The sequence below is a fragment of the Bombus vancouverensis genome, chromosome 15, assembly GCF_051014615.1.
Source record: "Bombus vancouverensis nearcticus chromosome 15, iyBomVanc1_principal, whole genome shotgun sequence".
Lineage (NCBI taxonomy): Eukaryota > Metazoa > Arthropoda > Insecta > Hymenoptera > Apidae > Bombus > Bombus vancouverensis.
Genome location: NC_134925.1, coordinates 7,115,429 through 7,135,068, shown reverse-complemented (window position 1 = coordinate 7,135,068; position 19,640 = coordinate 7,115,429). Strand labels below are relative to the sequence as shown.

General features: G+C 38.9%; 1 protein-coding gene across 3 annotated transcripts in view; it reads left to right on the top strand.

Annotated features, from left to right (window-relative positions):
* LOC117157337 (fibroblast growth factor receptor homolog 1) overlaps positions 1–19,640 on the top strand; it is a 112,589-nt gene that overhangs the window by 37,766 nt on the left and 55,183 nt on the right. Inside the window, exon 1 of one of the 3 annotated variants that reach the window (XM_033335327.2) lies at positions 14,309–14,741. The exons of the other annotated variants lie outside the window; for them this stretch is intronic. The gene's annotated coding sequence lies outside the window, so the exon portion shown is untranslated. Of the gene's footprint in view, positions 1–14,308; positions 14,742–19,640 lie in introns of those variants that run through there. 3 annotated transcript variants of the gene reach the window in all.

The following is a 19,640-nucleotide window of genomic DNA, read 5'->3' as shown; positions in this document are numbered from 1 at the left end:
GGCGCACGTTGTTTTTGTCATGGCCACCTAATGACAAAATCCGCAATCACTTAGTTGCCAACCCAATACAAGAAGAGACGTTTGTACACGCGAGAGGTAAAAATCTTAGACGTACGTGAAAGAGAAAACTCTGGATTTTAAAACGATACGTGAAGATAGAACTATTCGTTAAGAAGAGGAAAAGGAAGATTAGGAAAATCGATAAAGCGAATTTAGGCATGTAGTTGCTGTGTCAGAGAAATTGACTCGTTAGAATCTTAAAAAATATACACGTGCGTACGTGTAAAGCGAGTAATTCTCGATTTTATAGCAATGCGTAAAACGATACGAACAAATCTGCTTGCTAACAGAAAGAGGAAGCTCCAGAGAATCGATACGATATTAAATTAAACATTTTGAAAATAATAGGAACTTGTTGATAAGGAGGAAGACTTCGACAATTGATAAACCGAAATTAGACTTTTATATGTAATTCTAATGTTAAAGAAATTAGCATGATTCTTAAATATACTAACATAAGTCAATACCCAAGATAAATACAAAGATATTCGAGGAGATTTCGAAAACTGATACAATGAAATTATATATACGATACAATAATAAACTTGAGATACGTATTTGCATGTTCTAGAATTGAGGGTTAATCCTGGATCAACCAAAACCATGCTATCTCCATTTATATCGTAAGCCTCTTTTTATTTAGAAAAAAAAAAGAAGAAGGAGAAGAAGATTGTTCTCGTCCGATCAGACCAGGGACCACGATGATATTTCGGTTTCACGAAGGTTTCCTGGTGGGTCGCGTGACAACGTTGGGTCGCGTCACCTCATGGTAACGAGCGCTTATTTATCCGACTCGCGATCTGCCGGACCACCGCGACGAAAACTGGTTTCTCTCGATGAATGAACGAAGAGGATACGCGCGCCGCGATCGTGCACCGGTTTCGTCCACCACGTTCCATCGCGAAAACCGTAACCAATCCGACCTGCTTTTCGTTAAATAACCCGGTCACGTTTCGAGGTGTCCTGATTCGAAGGATGAAACGTTGCGCGAAAGGGTTGAAAGATAAGACAATTTGATTCAGCGTTTGTTGCAATTGCAATGGATACAGAACACGAGCAAAGAGATGGAATTTAAAATGGAAATTTTGCTCGCGCTGTGTAGATGTGGCGACTTTTGACGAGTCAGCCGCTACGCTAGAATCGAAAAGAAATGATAGAAAATTTATATAAAAGGTGAAACATAAAAGAGTCGATTCAGCCATGAAATAGAAATCTCTCAGATTTATTATATAGCTAAATTATTAATCGATCGTACGATCACTGTATTTGTCTCTTGTAAAGTCGATTTCAAGTTTTACCAAGATTTATCTTTTGCTGTGAAACCGTAAGAGGAAATATCTATAAATATATAATTAGTAATTAGTGAAAGACAATTTCTGTCGTCGATTAAAAAAAGGTTGGATTCTGAAAGGGACGAAGAATTTTATCGCGAATTATTTTGATTACTTTTGTGTTCGTCCTTGATCCGGATCCATTATCGTTTTAAATTCTGGCACAGGACAAAATCGCGATTTCCACGGGAGGAACAGGTTCTAAAATATTTTCTCACGTGTATCTGTGTGGTGGTTGAATCGTCGTTTGTTCATTGTGCCGGCAAACAAGCGCGCATTGTCGCATCGGAGCGCGACCGTGAATTGTGTCATTGTGGGGCGTTACGCGGGCAACGCGACGCTTGTGTCGCATGTGGGCTCATTCTAATGTAAAAGCCTGATTTTACGGTTCATTGTCGCGCGATGAGAAACGAGCCACTCTATGTTGTACGCCGATTAAAGCCAGAGGAACGAAGTATGGAAATTGACTGTCCGAGCTATGCGTAGTACACTTAGGTTTTGTTCTTTCCAGATACATATTTCAATCACGTAAAAGAAAAAATTGATGGTTTATGGCGAAGCTGTGCATATAACGAATCGAACAAAGTGGAATTTTTATGAATTTCCCGAATTACGAATAAATTTTCCATCGGATCTTTCAGCTCGTATCTCGCATTTTATTACACGACGATTTATAGCGATCGTGACTGAAATACGATTCTAATCGATGGAATATTTCAAAATTAACTACATCGTGTCTTAGCTCTTTGCCAACGCTGAAAGAACACGAACAACAAAATATCAGGAAATTTAGTGGAATTCTAAAAAATCTAAACATTGTATTATACCCAATCTTTTTGTCGTCTCTTTACCAATTGGTAAAACAACATTGCACCCTTGAATGGAAGAGAAATATCCTAAAACACCAAAGATCTCAACTCCCAACTCGACTGTTCCTTCTCTCTTGCTTCCATCTTCGGACTCCGCAAGAACCGTCAAAAATTCCCCAAGCCAATATCTATATACTTAGATATATTTGCTTGCTTCTCAAAGAACTCGAGTGTTCGACTCCAACGACTTCCTCATAAACTTTCTACGCTTTCAAGCCAACGTACTCGAGCTTATCCAAACGTCGAGAGACACGCGAAGCTGACTTCCTACGACAAGAACGTTCGAAGGCAAGAACAAAAGCCTATTACAAGTCGAGGGATCGTTGGTGAAATTGCACGTGGCGTTAAATCATAGGCTGGAACGGTGCGTGAAGCACGGTAAAGAGGCAGGCGTGCGTGAAGGAGAGCGTTTGACAGCGTTAGAAAGATCGCCGCGACAAATGATCTCCGTCTCACGGAGCGGCTATCTCTGTGGCCGAGGCTACCAACCTTCGTTTCCTCTGCTTGTAAACGGCTTGTCGTCCGCTGACAACAGTATTTGTCTCTGCAGCCCCGATCGGCCAGATTTATACCCGTCGGGCAGACGGCACTACCTATATACGGGGTGTTCGTTTTATCCTATCCAACAGCAAAAAGTCAGCGCTTCTTTTTTCATCGTTGAAGGAACGCTCGTGCGGCGACAATTTAGATCTATCGATCGTTCGAGCATTCTTCGTGGCAGACATGGGTATTTATTGTTAATGGGATGTCGCGTTTAGAGATGGTCGAGCGTGTGAAGTATCGCAGCCTTTGACACTCGGATCGAATGACACACGTTTTGTTTCAACAGAGTTTGATTTTCAGGAGTTTACTGATACTGGCAGACGATTCATGGCGATATTGTAGTACATGTACTGTACACGAGCTGTTCGTTTTAATTGGAATTTTTATCTTTTATCGTTGCACGTTTCTACCACGACGATTTAGGTTCATCGATTCTTTAGGCATTTGATAGTGCAAATGGGTATCTGTTGTTAATAGGATGTGACGTTTAGAGATTTGGACTCAGCAAAATGCGTGTCGATCAAATAGAATTCGATTTTGGGAAATTTAGCAATTCTAACGGGTGATTGTATTACATGTGGCGATATCACGTTACGTGTACTGTATACGGGCTGTTCGTTTTAATTGGATTTTTCATCTTTTATCGTTGCACGTTTCTACCACGACGATTTAGGTTCATCGATTCTTTAGGCATTTGATAGTGCAAATGGGTATCTGTCGTTAATAGGATGTGGCGTTTCGATCGAGTAGAGTTCGATTTTGGGAAATTTAGCAATTCTAACGGCTGATTGTATTACATGTGGCGATATCACGTTACGTGCACTGTATACGGGCTGTTCGTTTTAATTGGATTTTTCATCTTTTATCGTTGCACGTTTCTACCACGACGATTTAGGTTCTTCGATTCTTTAAGAATTTAATAGCATAAATGGGTATCTGCTGTTAATAGGATGTGGCGTTTCGATCGAGTAGAGTTCGATTTTGGGAAATTTAGCAATTCTAACGGGTGATTGTATTACATGTGGCGATATCACGTTACGTGTACTGTATACGGGCTGTTCGTTTTAATTGGAATTTTTCATCTTTTGTCGTTGCACGTTTCTACCACGACGATTTAGGTTCATCGATTCTTTAGGAATTTGATAGCGCGTACGGGTATTTATTGTTAATGGAGCGTCGCGTTTGGAGATGATCGGTCAAGGATTGGAAATGTTGGAATAGTATTTGAAATTTGGATCGAGTAGGACAGGTTTTGGCTAAATGGAAATCGATTGTTAGGAATTTAGTAATTCTAAGAGATAATTGTTCCAAGTTATACAGAATTTCACTAATTCTCAGAATGAGAAAAAATACGTTAAACACAGTACAGATCCCGTAATTTTGTGATCTTCATTTTGCAAAAGATCACCAAAGAAATACTCTTACATTATATAATTATTAAAATTACCAAGTCGTAGTGGTATCTTAAACTCGTAATTATTTTAGCAGAAAATTTGCAAACCACATACCTTGTCAATTCTATTATTCGCCATTGAAAAACATAGTAAAAGAGCAAGAAGAAATAAAATAAACCCGATAGAAGGAAGTTATCTTCGTATAAAAATTAAAATCTTCCAACTAAATTGACTTAATGTAAGATCATTGAGGGTTGCTAGCTTTCTGCATAACTTGGCTCAATTATGGCAATGTTATATATTATACGAATATACGGGCTGTTCGCTTTAACGTATCGGATAGCCAGAATTTGTTCTCTTTTATTCTTAGACATTTCTACGACGACGATTCAACCGTATCGATTCTTCAAGTATTTAATGGTAGACGTGAATATTTATCGTTAATTTGATGTTGTATTTAGAGATGGTCAAACATCTGAAATATTCGAGTGTCTAAAATGTTGATCGAGTAAGAATTTCATTGTCAAGGGACAAATCAGGCAAACTGTTATTTTAATAAACGTCGTCGAACATCCCATCTGCCACGTTCTTTCTTCGTATTCGAGCTTCTTAATAATTTTATGGAAATTAGCGTTACAGTATGTGTATGACGTTAGTCGAAGGATGTGACGAGTACGTGACGCACAATGGCGAATGAACTCCACCAGGAAGCGTTTTGCATGCCTCTAAAGGAAACATCGAGGTAATCGCTTACAACACTGCTAAATTAGGTATTGATTGTTTACGACATTGCTTCGAGCAAATCGCGCAGGATACAGTAAATCTGCTCACTGAATAAATTAAAGCTTTCAACCTTTCTCGTTTGTTAGAACGTGAGATAATAAACGTTCCGTGGATCCGCATTATTATCCACGTATAAAATTATATCAAATGTATAATAATATTTACGCACAGGCGCAAAATCTGAATAAAATTGTTGCAGTTGGAATTTATTTACAACTTGCTTCGAGAACCAAAATTCGCATCCACACTATTTTCATCAAGGAAATTTTATAATTTCGTTTGTAATTAAATAATCACAGAGATGTACCGAATTTTACAATTGTCTCACCGATGCCAGTCGAAAGATTCTTTTGCTAAGATCGACGTAAATAGCGCTAACGATAAAAACTAATCAATTCACTGCATTGTCGTATTTTCTGTATTTTCTATACCTTCTGACAAAAAGCTAATGTAAACCGTGCTGTGCGCACTCGACTAATAAACACTCGGCTCTTTTTAGGAGAAAAGAACAAACAATAAAAATAACGCAGCTCAAGCTGAACATTATAGAGACAAGAAATACACCCTGTATAAGAAAAGAGCACGGAACGAATAGTAGCGAAACGGACACAGAGGGTTTCATCTCAATTGGCGATAATACAGCAGTCGAGTGAAAGCTTGACCATATCACGATCCGTTAGAGCGAGAATTTTTCTCTACTGTCGGTGGTCCTCGGCAAAACGTTACGCTTGATTAACATGAAACGCCCACCGTGAGCTCCCTGTGCGTCTTATCGTAAGCCAGTTCGCGAAGTCACGGCCCGATTAAGCTAAATTCTTTCGACAAGCGGCCAACCACGTCGATTATCTCTCAGACGTTGGCAGAAAAGATCGTGAACACCGTTGGCGCGGCTTTGTTTTACGAGACACCGTTTACGAGGGGAAAGTGGGTGTTTCAGGAGGAGACTTGTGGGACACTATCAGAGGAAATAAGTTACGTACTGAGATCTATTTGTTATAGCAAAGTTGCCGCGTACTGTTTAATTGACTGCCACGCCAAAATCACATGTTTCACTCAGGACGCCACGAGAGTATATTTTTTTTATTCGAAGCATATAATGGCAAAATAATAATAAATTGACGATGTAACAACATTCTTCCCCAATGGACCGTTTATCTTGTTGGTGGTCACGGGTAACCATCATGGCGGCCTGGTAACAGCTGATAGCGACATATTATAACGAGGCTTCGTTTATTTCAACAAACCATTCGCATTCGTTGTTTCGTCGTAAATAAAACGTGCAGAATATATGGTTGAAACGTGTGGAAGATATTAGTAAACGGTATTTGCTCGTTCTATATATAATAGTAAGGTATGTGCACACTTCTAACCTCAATTATATGATTATAAAGCAGCATTTACGATTATTTTCTAAGCTGTGTTCATAATAATATTCGTAGATTACCTCTCAAGGATATGGACGCGAACACAGTGCACCGTTAGATGCAAGATTTGTTCTCATTTTTTTTTTTTTATTGATGTTCTAATAAAAATGTTTAATCGTTCAATGGGGCACTTTTAATTTCAAGGTATCTTCTATTTATCGGTTATATTCAAAATGCCCTAGCTATCGATTTTCGTTCAATTTTTACAATTGTAAGAAGTTGAAACCAATGACCACCGTGGCAGTCAAAGTGTTAAAAGAATAATTTAAAACCACCTAATCATTGAATTTTAAGTGCTACGCGATGAGCATAGGCTGGAAATGTGTGATCGTATTTTGAGCTCGATAACAGTCGACGAATAGGATATATGAGTTTGCGTCTTTAATAATTGTGAAAAAAGGAGAGTGAAATCATTTTGAGGGATTTATTTCTATGCCAATGATCTACAATGCGATAGGATAATTTAACGTTGAAAATAATTTTAAACGAACCGATCGCTAAACTGCGAATGCTATGTGATGAGAAAATGAAACAGAAATATACGAAGATATTTTTAATAGTTGAAAGAAGGAGATGGGAATTCATCATTTCGAAGGATTCGACGTTTCTATGCCAATGATTTACGGTACGATAAGATAATTTCAAATTGAAAATAGTTTTAAACGAACCGATCGCTAAACTGAAAATGCTACGATGAGAAAAATGAAATAGAAATATACAAAGATATTTTGAGCTAGCTGAAAGTTAACATTAATTATCAGACTTGTATACGTTCGCGTCTTTAGTAACCGTAAAAAGAGGAAATAGAAATCCATCATTTCGAAGGATTTGACGTTTATACGCCAATGATTTACGATACGATAAGATAATTTCAAATTGAAAATAATTTTAAACGAACCGATCGCTAAACTGAGGATGCTACGATGAGAAAAATGAAATAGAAATATACGAAGATATTTTGAGCTCGCTAAGGGTTAACATTAATTATCAAAGATATATAGGCTCGCGTCTTTAGTAATTGCAAAGAAAAGAAACTGGGATCGATCATTTTGAAGGATTTAAAATTGTGGCCTGTAAAATTGATGAGAATGCAATAGAAATATACGATCGTATTTTATGCTCGCTAAGAGCTAACATTAATTATCAAAGATATATAGGTTCACATCTTTAGTAATCGTAAAAACGAAGAAACTGGAATACATCGTTTTGAAGGAGTTAGAAACATGGCGTGGAAAATTGATGGGAATGTAATAGAAACGTATGATCATATTTTGAGCCTGTTAAGAGTTAACATTAATTATCGAAGATGTATAGGTTCATATTTTTCGTAATCGCAAAAACGAGGAGACTGGAACCTGTCATTTCGAAGGAAATGTATTCGAAATTTATATACCAACGATTTACGACATAATTAAGTAATTGATAATCGAAGTTAATTGGAAAGTTTCTTCATTGTAAGCGAATAATTTATCGATGCAACGATATCTCGTGAAAGTATCTTTTTCTCCATATTTTCTGAACGAACCTTGCATTTTTCACACGCCACTGTATATTTTCATTTTCATATTTCCGAGCTACAAGTGAAAGAACGATACACACGACGTATACGCAGAAGAATAATATCGTGTATCACGTAGTTGCACTGTTTCATCATAAAATTGCAAATTGCGTGTCAAAGCCAATTACGATGAAAATTAAATTCCACTGATTGTAATATATGTAGAATCATGAACGTAGGAAACGGTTGATAAAATTACAACGGCTTTCTTAGAAGCTGTGATAAATGTACATGAAACCTGTCATTGGTGTCAAAAATGTGAATCAGTGTACGTACGTATACACACGCACGATAGTTTTATATTTGGCCGAAAGAAGTTCATGGCGATCAAACGAAGACTTTAATCGAGTCTCTCGTGCGTGAAAATGTATAGACGTTGCACGTCAATTAGGTGTGCGATCTACAACGATTTCTCGTCGTTTAGACGCTATAAGCTAAAGCTTGGACAAATGGGTTGGCCGCTATCTAATGATTACCTAGAGGCAACGCTAACTAAATCTGAACGCCAGGCAAGAAAATTCATTTTTCCACGAGATTATTATACCACGAGGTAATGACAAAATTATCGTATTTTTATACATTTTAATCATACTCCTAAGTGTTATACATAGTACATAAAACATAATGAAACATAGATAATATAGAAAAAATATTGAAATATTATACATATTATGAACGATTAATACTAATTTAATACTATTATACCTAATTTGCAATTGACACTCCCCTAAACTTTTAACGACTATCGTATACGTTTTAACACTTCTTAATTCGTAGCCAGAAGCGTTCTAGCTTGTCACAACATTTATTTAACCACGAAGGTAAGTACGATTAGAAGTAACAGTTTTACCAGTCATCATCCAGCTAATCGACGTGAACGCGATACACGGCGCGTCGTAACGAACGTTACGAGACACAAAAAGTCCGCGTACGTTGGAACCGTCGCCTTATCTCTGACTCGGATTCGGTTAGAATCAAACATACGATAGTCACTTGTTATTCACGTTATAGTGCCACGCCGGAATAATTTACTTATAATTCTCAATGAGAATTGATTGTAAAATTCCTCCAAATAGAAAAGAAAAAGATCTCTAACTGTTGAAATTCCTCAGCGTTTCCAACGATCGGAAGCAACCACGACAAGCTAATAGAAGGAGCTATAAAGAATTCTGCTGAACAAACGTTTAAAAAGAAGACAAAAGCGGCAACGAGACAGCGATAGAAACGGCTGCAAGCCGTCGTATTGGATTTTTCTACGGTGTCCCTTGTGCCACGAATGATTCAGAATAAAAATTTGAAGAAACGGCCAAAGGTACCGAAGAAGCCGTCGTTGCCGGAAAGATCATCGACGACGTCGCGGGCCTCCCGTCGCGGAGGAAGTCCTCTAACGAACGAAACGTTCGTTGCCTCGTTCGAATAATACGCAGCAGATGCCAACCGTTCCTCTCGTCCCTTTTGCAAAGCAGAATTTTATCTCGAATTACCCGATCGGAGATTCTCGTGTAACTCGCAGTTAAGATACGCCACGCATCCGTAGAGCGGCGAATCGCCATCGATTAGCCGGCTTTTAGCCTCCCCTTACCTGATAAACGATCGATGTACTTTTCTTGTTTCACGCCGAGCAATCGGAATTAATTGGAGAGGACGTGCTCATAAGCGGCATTTTCGTTCTCTTTCCTCCTTTTCTCTTGCTCCTTTGTGTTGTTTTTTTTTTTTTTTTTTGGTAGACTCGGGAAAGGTGGAGCATCGATGGCGATGCCGTGATGTTAGGTTATGTGGAATATTAATGGGTCATTAAGGGACAGCGTTGTTTGGTTTCGTTCGGTTCTTTCTTGCCTTCTTTCCTCCTTTTTCAAAGTCGGCAGTTTCGTGCAAGTAAACAAGTAGGTTTATTTCCATGTTTTATTAAGTACAGTTTATCTCATATTCGTTTAACCCTTCCTGTTTTGCTTAGATTTATATGATCCAATTAATTGCCTCTTTAATTCAGTCTGACTTTTTCATATCGAACTTTCCTCGAACTGGTTTTAGAACGTTCTTCCTTTTTGTCTTCTTTTCTTCTTTTCATATGCTGTATACCAGGACACGCGAACGAATTTATAGGTTTGTTGGATTTGTATCTTTGTTTATGAAGGTTGTAGCACTTGTAAAGGATGTGGTCGACGATTACCTGTATAGCATAATTGGTGTAAATTTTTCCACACGTAACAGAGGAGTTATGTCTTTCAATTTACCGTCCTCCGATATCGAACTAGATTTATAACACGGATTATACGTATTTCCAACAACGGCAAATATTATCCGAGAAACATGCGTTTTATTCAGTTTATCCGTCTTCGATTTCGATGTTTCAACGGTTAACCCTCTTTCGCAAAAGATAATCGCAGATATATTCTTCGAGAGACTCGTAACTCAGCTAAATTGAGAAATTGAGAATATTCTAATCCCACCGAGACACTTGTAACACTCGTAAAACTTGTTGAAGATTGAAAAATAAAAGATCCACCTTCTAATCTATCCGAGCATAGAAGAATAATAGAAAAGAAGCTTTTCTCACCCGATTCTGTCCTCCTCTTAATTTCAATCTCAACGCTGTTCCACGGTAAAACATCGTGACGAAGATGAGCCAGTCGTGAGACGAAGCGAGCGAACGTCTCTTCGTTTCGTAAAATCGATTCCGCGAAGACGAGAAACGATTTCTGGAAAACGCTGGTGGATCAGTTACAACCGCTGCAAGTCCCCCATCCGATCGATTCTCGAACGGAACCCTACGAGCAGCATTTTCAACGAGACTTCAATGAAACCCGGGTGGCGGCGACGTTATCGCCGTTTGATCTCGTAAAAGGCCATTGTTGAATGCGTTCACGTAATTCAGGAAACGTGTACGTGTCCGTTTCGTGTCGGGCATATCATCGGCGATAGTCGTTGTTCGTCGACCGTAGTAGCGTTTTCTCTCGTCCCGCGCCTCCGGGGCACCAGAATGCACCGCAGCGGAAGTACGTCGTGATTTGCCGCAGCGCCGGAAACGGCGCACGTGCGTCGTCGTTTTTGTAATTCATTCAGTCGCGTTCCGGGAACCCGTTCGGGGATGCTGTTCATTTTTCAACGGACAATGAACGTCTCCGAAATCGTCGTCGGCGGACAGTTGAGGTAATTTGTAGCGGGACGATACTCGATGGGTAACCGAAAAATTGATGGAAACGAGGTTGAAACGCGTTTGTGGAAAACAACGCGGCTGCCAAAATTCGAAAGGTTTTTGATTTTTTCGTGGAGACTGTTAGGCGTATGAATTAGAATACCGTAGGATATAATTTAAACGCGATTTCCCTTCCTACGTAGTTATTAATAATGCTAGAACATGGTTTCGCAACGTTGTCTCTATGGACGGAGATACAAGCACCGATAAACGTTGGTTAATTGTTTCTTGACTTTTGTCTCCGTCATCCGTCTGAGTGAATGGAGCGTGGAGTTGTTTTTTCAAACTAACAGGCGGCACATACAGCGTTCTCTATGGGTACACTTTCCCTTTTCGTGAATTTGGAGTACGTTCGTGAGTACATAAATTTTCTTCCCCTCCTGAAAAACTAGTTTCTTGGCATTTGCTTTTGCTGCTTTTCGCGAACACTCTCCGCATTATCTTTATGGAGAAACAGAATTAAAAGGATAGGAAGAGTTCGCGTCAAACTGAACTAAAAATGGGAATTGTGAACGGGTACAGAACTGAAGGAGAAGCTGACACACTGTAGATGAGTCGAAACGCTATGAGGGCCACAAAAGTGCTTGTCAAAATGGTTAATCAGAATTACAGAAAATACGTTTGTTAGTATGCAAAGACTGGGATAAAAATCTTAGCTCGAATATTCGATACGTCCATTGAGCGCTGAATTGTAAAGTAACTAAAAATATAGTATCATCCTATATGTGAATTTTCAAACTACTAAGAATGTGGCTTCTTCCGATTGAGTTTTAAAATTATGGAAAGCTCGTTTTTGAAAAGTTTTTACCCTCGTTCGAGGGAATCGAATGCATTTACGAAGAAGGACATCGAAATCTAGCGATTCTGTGATCGAAAATTGAGTGAGAAAAGAACAGAGATAGATTGTTAATAAACTAACAATTGCGTAGTAAAAAGAAAGAAAGGTCGTTCACCGATTAATTGCATTGTTCAGCTAGGTCAAGAGGAACGCCAACGTCGTTCAATGGCGACTAAGAGGAATTAACAGTTCGCACCTTTCGCAAGCTGACAATAAAAGTGGTCGTTCGACGCAGTGTAATCGAGCCACGCAAACATGGCGTGCGTAATGCTCGTTACAAAACGAATCACACTCGGTCTTCCCATTTATGTCGATATATCCCGACTGTGGTATGTATGATCGTCAGTGTTTGACAAATATCGTGCCTAGAAAGATCGTGTAACGGAAGAGATAATTGTTACGAGCAATAGAGACCATTTTTAAGTGAAAAATATAGGTAGAACAACAAAGGATGGGTAGAACAAAGGATGAGTCAGTCGATTTACTGGACACTTAATGGAAAATAATTCTTTTTACGTTAGTAGCATTATTGCAAAACAGCAGTAAAGAAGATTTTAAAATGAAAAGTATGAAGTGGATGACATTTACTTAATTTATTCGATGCTTAATGGAAGAATCTATTTTTAGTAACATACAGCATCAACATAAAATGAAATATACGTACATATGTAACATGGGACTAAAGTTCGATTAACCTACTTGATATTTAGTCGGAAGATTTTCTGTTCTTGATGATATAATACGCCCTTTATTATTCGTAAGAAAATCGAAGGTTATAAAAATAAAAATCAATAAGATACAGTGAAGACAAATTTTGACCATCATTGTATTAAACGTTAAAAATTTTCTGTCACACAAACTTGTATCTATAGATGTATTATTACACGTTATATATGTATATATACAATAATTTACAATACAATAATTTAGCATGTATTGCAAACGAGACTTTCTCATGTCGGTCTCCAAAGTTTTGTTAGCAGTGCTTGTAATTTTATTGGAAATCGTTGACTCGAACTCGTCAACTTCCGACGAGATCCTGCAGCTTTAATTGATCAACTTATTTCAGTATGAATGAAGATAATTATACCCGTGGCGAAATGTTCGAAACTCGTTCTCGATGAACGGTATAAATCTCTTAGCAGTTGATTCGGATCAACCGGACTCCGATCAAGTGTAACTGAGTATGACATAACTGAGTAACCAAACATATGTTAATGCCAAGACAGGTGCCAGTTGCTTCGGGTATCAACGTTACGGATTATAGAATCGATTAGTAACTCGAGTATACGGACAAAAGATTCGTGTTTCAATCTCCGATCGAGATATTCTAGTCAAAATCCGTATGTTAAGTTTGTTTGACATAATAGCGTTACATATGTAAGTAGACTACTTAGGCGATGCTTGTTCAAAATGAATCGCTGATTTCGTTTCGATAACCGAGAAGAGAGAGTTTCTAGATTCACTGGAATGCTAAACGCAATCTAGAATTGGAAGAATTAAAGGGTAACTCTATCTTGAAGTGCTTAAGAGATGCTTAAGAGATGAATATTGAACATTTGAAGATACAGAAAGTATGACAGTTGCAAAATCGTTATACGCCTAATTTGAAAATCGTCCCAACGTGAAAAGTCTATTTCTCAATTTATTCATACGAAATTCCTGCTAATTCTATAACGCTCCAATGAGTCAACAACTCCGTTACATAAAAACGTGGGCACCCAAAAGCCAAAAGACTGTGTAAATTAGCTGAAATAAAAATAACCGATCTCTTCATCTACTCACGCATACATCTTTACGATATTAACAATTCTTCGCCGCGAAATTACACATAAGGCAACTACTATATAAAAGAATTATACTTCCCATACGCCATACGTTTAACGCCAAACAAGTCCTACACGGTAAAGGACTGAATTTATTCGTACCAAGTTTCTCGTAATTTTATCGCGCACCGATAATTTTATCAATAACTCCATTACGTCGAAACGTGAACACCCAAAAGCCAAAAATTTCCTCAGATTCTCGCAGAACTAACTCAACCCCGCACCCACTCGTAGCCACCCTCGCAAATCTCTGACAAGTCGCTCACCCCACACGTGAACTATCGCACGAAGTTCGAAGTCGCAAGCACCTACTTACCCCCACTCACGTGACGCACGGGAACCCGCGCACGTGAGTCGAACCGCGTGTAGGACCGATCAATGGGTGGCCAATCAGGTTGCACGGCGCGCGAGCGTAGGGACGCGCATGCGCAGCTGCAAGTACGACACGCGGCGCGGGCCGCTGGCTGTCAGACGAAAACGTGCCACCGGCAAACAAGCATCGTGCCGTCTCAGTGGTGTGTTTCTGTTAGCTGTGTGTTGTCGCGGGTTTCTTGGCCGACGGCTGAACGAGACGCCCCGACACGGGGTCAAGAGACCGTGTCGCGTTCTGTCTGTCAGTCTGTCTGTCTCGCGTCGCTTCTTGTGACTCTGTCCTTGTCGCGCTCGCACAGTTTGCCCATCAATGGGCCCGCGGTTTCTGTATCTACTCGATCGCTCGTACGGGCGACGTCTGCCCAGGAAACTGTCCATTACGGGCAGCGGAGAACGCGTCTAGCGGAGTGAGGAAACAGAGAAATGTGCGTGTAGTTCTCTTTGGTTCGACATGATTTCAGCCTGTGTTTGTATTAGTTTGTATTAGTGAGACTTACCGACGTGCCGGCTACATTGCAAGTCGATCGTCATCGATTATTGTTTGGTGGTAAGTAGACAAATTTTTAGATATAACTTCTTGGGGGGTGAATTGAGGTTACGGGGACGAGAGTTCGTTGAAATTTCGGTTCTCCGATCTGTTTAATTTTAACGAATGGTAGTCGATTCTTTGTGCAAATTCGAAATATTCTGTGTTAATTCTTAGCTTCAAAAGTGTTAACAAGTATCGATAGAGAAAATATTTTTTAATAGTAGAATGATGCTTTTTTTTGAAACTTAAAGGAAGCTTCTTATGGAGTATCTTTAAATTTGTCAAAAGAAATTTTTCAAGTGTTTTGATCTTAATATTCGATTCTCAAGAAACAATTTATTTCCATAAGTTATATTTTTACAAATAAACGACGTGAACAAAAAAGATTCCGAAATAGATTAAAAAAAAATAATTTATTATATGATCACGTTCCTCTACCTTCTGATTGCTCTTAATTAAATAAATAATCAATTTGGCTTTCGATCAGCTCATATATATAATTATACCATCGACTCTTACAGCGGAACAAAATCAATTTCAACGCAAACATTTCAATATGAAAACTCTAGAAATTTCCTTGAACGAACCAATTTCACCGCACTTGTATCTTTCTTCTCTAAGCCCTTATTTTGATCCGATCGAAGTCAGCAGGGCGCAAAAATAAAGTTCTCTATCGAGTAAACCGAGTAAAAAGCAAAACCTCGTGTATCACGTTCGATCGGATTTATCTATCTTTACAGCTAACGAAAGGAAAAAGGAAAAACAAATTGGAAGTCGAAGCGCCGGTATTTACATTTAATTGACAGTAAGTCGATGATTTACTCGGCCGTAGCGAGCCGTAGTTGTAAAATTTCCTCGAACGCCCGGATATTCTTGTCCCTGCTACCGAGTGTTTTATTAAGCGGGCATATTGCTCGCTTCTTGCGACCAGTCAGCCGATAAGAAAGTATCAAGTGGTCTGGGAAAAAGCTGGGAGTGCCGTTAAATTAAGTCACACTTTTCCACCGGTCTTTTCCACTTGCTTGCTGTCTAACCATAACTAACTCTGAATGGTCACGTTTGATCGTGATACGATTTTATACTATTTTATATTTATATAGTCTCGTTTGTACTTGCAAATTTCCACGCCACTAAGCTGTAAGAAACGATTAGAGTGGCTGTCGAACACGAGTTATGTATCGTTTCCTTACTTTACGATTTTGCCCGCTGTGTTTATTGTATGCTTACTTTTACGATTACGACATATTAATTCTTTAGCTATGATACCTTCACAAGCGTTTGTAGTGTATCGATCAGAACAGTTTTTTTTTAGTAATATCGAGAAACGTATTTTATGTTTACATGAAATTATTAGTCGAATTTTTGAATATCGGATCATGGGATGAAAGTAATTCTACGTTATAGAGAGCATTTACGTGTAATTAAACTTGCGATATTTATGCAAATCCATATTTTTACGAGAAATGGTAATTACGGTAATTATAATGAAAGTGGCATGAAGTTCTAAGAACTGCATTGCGTTCGTGCAATTTATGTAAATGTTTAATCTACGTTCGATGATTTAAACGAATTCCTTGTATCGAATCCACGACTTCTCTATAAAATTTCCGATCATTTTTTGTAGTGCAAAACGACATTCTCAATGTGGGAAGCAACTCTTGTCTAATAATTTAAAACATTTCATAAAATTCAAACATAATTTCGCTCGATATTGCCAACTTAAACTGACGTTGTTTCACAAAGTAATCTATATCTTACGATTTAAACCGTAAACTTAACAACTGATTTTAATAAATTAGTAATAAATTTGACAAATCTTAAACATAGCGAGACTGAGACACAGACTGACTTCGTTGTGTCTTCAATTAATCCAACGATTCAGACTACTTCGTGAAACCCGTACGAAACTTTCTTGCAAACCTTCCTACCAGTTTCTTCAACTGAGAATAGAACGATAGAACCCTAACGACATTCCTAAGCCGAATTCGTACATTGTTTCACCATGGAATCGCAAATGGAACGAGGATGAAAGTGGCTGCGTTCATCGACCACGCTCCTCCAAAAACAGCGTGACAACGTAAATTCTGTTTTACGGAAGTTTCCCACGAAACTTCCAAGCAGCCTGAATTTTTCTAGCTCGAAAATAGCGTCTCCTCGTTTACCGAAGCATCCTGTAGGCTGGACACTTAAAAGTCGACGAGCCGCTTGAAACCATGTGACTCGCGAGTGCGTCCTTACGAGTGCGGAAGCGAGATAGGTTTTTGCAGAGGACGCGATCTGCTCAGCCGAAATTCATTTTACGCGCTGCGGCGCCTCGTGGGCCTCGTTTCAGGGAAGTGCCTTTGTGACCTGGCCCCCTTCCTCTCTCTTTCGCTCCTGTCACCCGAAACATCTGCTCAACGGGAGCACTAGAAACATTTCTTTCCTTTTTTCTTCATCGCGCAGCCTCCGTATTGGAACAGTGCGCGCCTTATGTCCCCCACGGACCCCCATGGAAAAAATACAAATCACTTCGTTAACTGACGAAAATTTATATTCCTCTCGACATCGTTAACAACCATAGCAGGACGAAGAGACACGCTCTTTTTCTTCCTTGTTCTTTTATGTTAATTGTATTTGAGAAAGAAGGGGGAAGCGTCGCGACGAAAATTTACTGGATATTTTGGAGGGAATTAATTGGAGAATCGAGTGTTTAGTCTTTTCATAGATAAGATTAGCTAACGAATAATAATCAGGCAATTAATAATTATTGTACAGATAAGTCGCACATACGCTGTGAATTTTCGAAAACGCGTTACCAGAGGTCCACACGAAAATTCTTGTGCTAGGCTGATAACGTTATCGAATATTATCCAACCGTCCTAACGAAAACGTACCTGCAACCGTGAACAGTCCCTCGTTGCTGATAAAAGCCCAAAGATAAAACGTACTTGAGCAAACCGAAGGTAAAAGTTTTTGATAAAGAACGTTACTTCTCGTTATCGTGCAGCGGAGGGTGAAAGACTGACATTTCTCTGATTGACCATTTTCTACATGATCACCTTCACATTCCATCCCATACGACGACACATCGTGTCACATCTCGTACAGAAAGATAAAACCGGAACAGGTTTATCATCTTCGTGTATGTAAATTACCAAATAAAATCACAAAATAAGAATAAAAATTGCAATAACAAATATGAATGTCCCTTCATATAAAATACCTTCCAAGATTCTGAATTAAACCAATGCTGAACGTAGTACAAATATAATACAGAGCAAAATCAAAGATATTCAATTTTCCGGAATAATAATCCTAAACAAAATAGTCTCTATCTTCTTCCGCTTCCAACTTATACCATTTATAACTAACTTATTCCAACTCCAAGTTCTCAAGCAATTTCTCCTCCCACTAATTCCAAGAACATGTACTGACATTTCTATTAATATCTTCAACGCACCGCAGCAATTAAAAGTAATGATAAAAATTCTGTCAAACAGCCACACGTCAAACACAAATCGATTACCATAAATCAACCAGGTGAATGCTTAAGAGATCCATTACATAACCTCTGCTTCAATCAGAATTGAATAACAAAACCTCTCTCCCCGGTCATTATTAATTTTACGACAACAGAAAGCAATTGTTTGAAAGTTGGTGCTATATAAACAAGCAGTCATCGATTATAACAGAAAACAAAATATGTAAAAAAGAGAAGAAGAAGAAGATGCGTCGATTGCAAGCAGTTAGGAGAGGCGTTGAAGGAGCTTGTGAAACGCCTGCTTTCCGCTTAATTCGCCGGTGAATTCACCACGCGATCACACATTGACGATCGTGGGCACAAAATGAATATTCCACTATCACGCGCCGCACTTCCCTGTTCACCGTACCCTTCGCTGGTTTCTCTTCTGGACGCGGCGCACGTTCCATCAGCCTTTTGTTATTCACGCGGCTGTACGCTGGTGTGTCCCTTTTTAGCTACCCATGCCAGCTAAACTATCACCGACGCGTCCTTCTTATTCTTCTTTTTTCTTCTGCTTCTTCTTCCCCCGCGTCGGAATAAAACGCTGCATAGAACGAGATTCTCCTGCTCTTCGATCTCCACTTCGTCGTTGCTACTTAATTTCTTGGCTGTTTTGGCGAGTTTGAGGTTAGGTTTCGCGATGGGGTGAGCTTTTGTTCTCTTTGTGGATTACGTTCGTCCGTGGAACGAGATTCTCCTGCTCTTCGATCTCCTCTTTGAAGTGCTCGCTTAATTTTTTTCCATATATTGGCGATTTTGAGGTTAGGTTTGGCGATGGGGTGAGTTTTTGGCGTTTTTGTGGGTGGCGTTTGGGGAAATCGGAAGGGTGGGAGTTCGGGGTATTTAGAGATCGTAGAAACGCGACATTTTAAAGGCTGATTGGATGAATCGTTGGAAGCGGAGAGTTTTTCATTTTGTAACAGTGGTTCGAGTTATCTGGGATGGTAAAGGTAGCTGTGTCGAGGTTCGTAGTTTAAGGGTTTTGAGATTTTAATTGGCTTTGGAACATTGGCCTGAATTTTTTGAAATGGTACATTGACGTGTAAAGTTTCGACTTATTCAAAATTTAAAGATCGGGAATTTTGAATTAACTACTTTATTAAAAGGAGCAAGTGTGAAAGTTCAGAATAGCATTTCAACTTACGAGCTAATTAAGGCGGCTATGTCAGTGTCTAAAATAAAGAGTCGATTAGTTCAGTGAAAATACTAAATTCGTGAATTATCTTTGTAACTTTTACATTTACATTTTTAAAAATTATAGAAATTACTCATCAAAGATCAATTTATTATATACCGAAATGTTTGGGACTTGCGAATAATATTGCAGGTATAAATCACATAAAACAGGCACCATAACATTTACCCAGGCAGAGTACCTATCATAGGATCGACACAAAGGTACGGAATAATCG